The sequence below is a fragment of the Danio rerio genome, chromosome 13, assembly GCF_049306965.1.
Source record: "Danio rerio strain Tuebingen ecotype United States chromosome 13, GRCz12tu, whole genome shotgun sequence".
Classification (NCBI taxonomy): Eukaryota; Metazoa; Chordata; class Actinopteri; order Cypriniformes; family Danionidae; genus Danio; species Danio rerio.
Window position 1 is genome coordinate 34,257,449 of NC_133188.1, and position 4,995 is coordinate 34,262,443.

At 30.4% G+C, this 4,995-nt stretch overlaps 1 long non-coding RNA gene across 2 annotated transcripts; it reads right to left on the reverse strand.

Annotated features, from left to right (window-relative positions):
* Positions 1-295: 295 nt before the first annotated feature.
* On the reverse strand, positions 296-4,642 carry LOC141377023 (uncharacterized). Of its 2 annotated transcripts, none has more exons than XR_012388792.1 (6): positions 4,614-4,642; positions 4,258-4,304; positions 4,044-4,144; positions 3,620-3,689; positions 3,026-3,127; positions 296-758 (listed from the first exon to the last, which is right to left on the reverse strand). It is a non-coding gene; the product is annotated as an uncharacterized lncRNA (long non-coding RNA). The 2 variants fall into 2 exon arrangements; XR_012388791.1 differs by having other exon boundaries at positions 4,258-4,338.
* Positions 4,643-4,995: the final 353 nt, after the last annotated feature.

The window sequence follows — 4,995 nt, forward strand, 5'->3', positions numbered from 1 at the left end:
AGTGCCCTACCGTTTTAAATTAACAGCATGATACTGTTTTTTTAGCCACAGTAATCTACTGTTATGGAACTGTAAAAATACAGTGCCCTACCATTTTAAATTAACAGCATGATACTGTTTTGTAAGATACAGCATACCACTGTTATTCTAATGTAAAAATACAGTGCCCTACCTTTTTTACATTTTATCTACAGCATGCATCTGTTATTTAGAAGCATAAAGCTGTTAAATTACAATCCATATTTAACCATATTATTTCAGATTAAAATGATTCAAAAAGAGAAATAAATCCAAGTTATATTTCACATTTTTTATTTTCAAACAACACAAAATAAAATCTGCATTGTGTTTGTGAAAATATTAAGCCAAAGAACAGGCAAAAATTGTAAGTTCTCCAGAAATGTTAAGATCGTATTCAGCATTGTACAACAAGAAGCAACTTACCGAATGTCATAGAAAAAATTAATAAATAGCCACTTTACAATTTAGTCTTGGATATAAAATATAAAAATATATAGCCCCAAAATGAGCTTCAGCAAATAAAGAAAAAAAGGCCTCTGTGTTGCAAAAGTAGGGGGTTCAAGCTAGCTGCATTTTAAATAAAGTCCCATTCAAAGTCCATTAGTTTCTTTAAAAGGTTTGAAACCTTGGGGTTTACAGTCATGGTCTTCTTCTGAACTGTCTTGCCAGTTTTTTTTGACGTCACATTTCCTCTCACAGCCTTGGTTCCCCTCTCTGGATTTATGCCAGCAAAGCATCTGAATAATAAGAATAAAAGATTTTCTGTGAACAAGGTATTTAAAACTGTATGACTTACAAAAAGAAATAAACTATCTGCAAAAGTGATTTTCTGTTCTGAAAGAAAATTTTTGTGAAAAAGCACATGCATTTTTGCAGCACTAAAATGGTTTTCCCTGAAAAAAGGTTATTATTATATGATGAAGATTAAAGACATGAAAAGGGCATTCAAATGTTAAAATGTTTGATTTTTGAACAACACCAGTGACGTGTGTGTACATAGTTAAAGTCCCTATTTGCTATATGTACAGTTGAAGTCAGAATTATCAGCCCTTTTTTTTGAATTATTTATTTTCATTATTTTCCTAATGATGTTTAACAGAGCAAGGAAATGCTCACAGTATCTGATAATATTTTTTTTTTCAGGAAAAAAGTCTTGTTTTATTTTGACTAGAATAAAAATAGTTTTAATTTTTTTAAATATTGATTTTAAGGTTAAAATTACTAGCCCCTTTAAGCTATATAATGTTTAGATAGTCTATAGAACAAACCATTGCTATATAATGACTTGCCTGATTACCCTAATCAGCCTAGTTAACCTAATTTACCTAGTTAAGCCTTTAAATGTCACTTTAAGTTGTATAGAAGTGTCTTGAAGTATATCTCGTCAAATATCATTTACTGTTATTATGACAAAGAGAAAATAAATCAGTTATTAGAGATGAGTAATTAAAACTATTATGTTTAGAAATGTGTAGAAGAAATTCTCTCCGTTAAACTGAAATTGGGGAAAAAAATAAACAGGGGGCAAATAATTCAGACTTCAACTGTATATAATATAATATAGATTTTTTTCCCCCAATTTCTGTTTAACAGAGAAGATTTGTTCAACATTTCTGAACATACTAGTTTTAATAACTAATTTGTAAAAACTAATAACTGATTTCTTTTATCTTTTCCATGATGACAGTAGATAATAATTGCCTATATTTTCTTAAAATACTAGTGTTTAGCTTAAGGTGACATATAAACGCCTAACTAGGTTAATTAGGTTAATTAAAGTCATTGTATAACGATGGTTTGTTCTGTAAACAATCAAAAATATATATTGCTTTAGGGGACTAATAATATTGACCTTAATATGTTTTAAAAAAAAATAAAAACTACTTTTATTCTAGCTAAAAATCTGAAAAAAATTCTCCAGAAGAAATAATATTATCAGAAATTCTGTGAAATATTCTTTGCTCTGTTAAACATAAATATGTAAATATTGAAAAAAGAAAAAAAAAATCAAGGAGGCTAATAATTTTGACCATGCACGCACGCACGCACGCACACACACACACACACACACACACACACACACACACCACATATAGTGTTCAGCATAAATGAACAGCCCCTTTAAAAAATGTATATTTCTATAAATTCCTCAGTGAATATAGACAAATATATATTGGTGCATTTAAACAAAATAGTTTTATTAAACAGAGTAATATTTTTTTCCTGTTTATTATTAAAGTTGTATTTATTTTTTTTTCATCAAAATATTCAAAATATTCACTGCCGTGTACTAAGTTTATTAGCTCCAATTTTGGCTTTGACTAATCTAATGTTTATGCACAAATATATAATTGTAAAGCATTCTATTCAAAATATTAATCTGAAGGACAGATTTTTTAGAGGTCATGTTTAAAAAGGCTATTCTGCTCACAAAGGCTGCATTTATTTAATCAAAAATAAAGTAAAAATGTTGAATTTTAAAGTGTTACTACTAGGGATGTAACAGTATCAGAATTTCACTGTACGATAATACCTCGGTATGAATGGCATACTTATTGAATAATTTACAGGAAAAACAAAACTAATGAAAAGACTCGAAAAAAGTGGCAAAAGTGTTTATTTACCTTAGCACTGAACATATCAATGACATACAAATTAGCCATCTATCTGTAAGTTTCGAAACAGGAAATTCAATTTTTAAATTTTAATAACAAAAAACTATTAAACTATATATATATAAAAAAATTTTCAATTTAGTATTGTTGAAAACTCATCACATTCAACATTTAATCACTCACATAGATAGAGATGGGTTTTTTAAAGAAATGATCATATAACCATAATCTGGTAAAAGCTGGGATCTCTGGGCATGTCTGATTCCAAACTTTTCACTTGTAGTGTATACACACAAACACACATGTGACAAGTTGGACATAACAATATTCTATTCCATGAAGTCCTCATGCTAAATTAAACAAAAAATATGTAAGTGCAAACATATTACCTTTGAAGGAATTCCAGTGTGCATGCTCACCCTCACAGATTACTCTGCCTTCCATGCTGATCATCCATTGTTTTATCCACTGGCCCAAAGTATCATCTGAACCTTTAATAAATTGGTTGATTAAAGTATTATTTAGAAATTATTCTGGAGATTAATTCTGTGATTTATCATTTGTTTTGAAAGGCTTGGTGTAGAAAGGGCCATGATAAAATTATGCAAGACGTGATAAAGCCATACAATATAATTTTTCAAAGTTAAAATAAATATTTAAATAATTATAATAAGCAACTACATGAAATCAAACCAGGTAATCTGAGATTCAAAGATAATGAAAAGTGACAGAATGTCTTAAGCATGTGTTAAAACATTGACAATAGTATGTCAATAGTAATACTAAAGGATAACTAGGCTTCTAAAAGGCAAGTTTATTTCTTTGGGTATCAGATCAAAACAAATACATACATTTCTAACTAAATGAGACTTTGCTTTAATGAATTAAAAATTAATGAATCTATTTCGTCAAATACAAACCAGCAAAGTCTATAGCGGGACACAAATTAGATTTTTTCCCTATCTTAATCACAAAATACTTACCAGGCAGAATCAAATGAGGAGTCACAGGCAGGTTACCCATCTTTTCAAGATTAGCAGTGGTGGCAGACATCTATTGGTCAAAAATGAATTGTAAAGAATTTTCATTATAATAGCAGTTACTCCTTACTCACATTATCAAAAAGATTAAAAGCTCTGCCACTTTAGGTAACATTACCAAGCATAAAATCTGATCGTAACTCTAGTCAATTTCTATATAAACCAACTGCAATAACGTAAAAATAACAAAGGTCTCACTCGATCTTAAAATGTTATTTTTAGAAGCACCGGAGTTGCAAATGAAAAGGTGTATCTGTAATAAAATGGACCAAATATGCAAGTTACACATGTAACCACATGGAAAAAAAAAAGATTCTGTACAATCTTCACTCAAAGTTCATGTAAAATCTAGGTTTAACATTCTTACCTGTGTGTGATGTGAAAATGAGTCCTCCAGCTATCGTTAGCTTGCTAAATTAGGCTAAAGTTACCCCCTTTCTCTTCTCAAGACATTCACACGGTCGGATCCTGCAATTAAATAAACAGGTGCTTTGGTTATGTGTTGATTGGATGTTTATGGCATGATATTTAAATTTAATAAGTAATTTAAAGATAGTACGTTTACAGATATAGCTTCTTACCTCGTCGAAAATATCCAAATTATCCAATTATCCTTTCTTGTAAGTACCTTGGAGTTTCAAACAGAGGCACGCAGTTCAAATCTGTCATAAAATGCAGGGCAATGTACCAGTTCATGTAACCACAAATTATAACGTTCAACATTTGCACTGTTCCTAAAAGTTCAGGTAAAATATCCATCCAGGCTCCAGGAGATGTGAGGACTAACGTTACCGAGTCCTTATGCTAATCTTGCTTTTCAAATTCACACAGTCAAATCATTGTTGCAGTTGTGTGTTTATTGGATGTTTACATGTGATTTTAAAAAAATAACAGGTACTTTACAGATAGTTAGTCACATTTGGAGCTGCAAACTTACCTCATGTAGATAATCCAAAATGGCGTCTTGTGTACACAGAAAAAAATATGGTATAAAACCGTTAAATTACAGTGCCCTTACTGTTGTTGCTCAACCACTCAAACTGAAGTGAGCAAGTCTTCCCATGATGCATTGTAAAAAATGGCAACTTGCTGTTTTTACATTAAAACAGTATTTTGCTGTTTATTTTCATCGTAAATTTACAGGAATTTTTTACAGTGTAATATTAGGCATAGAAATATAATGCGATTGTGACTTTCAAAACTATTATATCGCGATGTAAACATTTATTATTATCATTTGTTGAACCTCCCTGAACAGTTTGATATAGCGACTGGACCCAGAAGTTGCTTCGCGTGACGTCACACTTAACATGGAGATA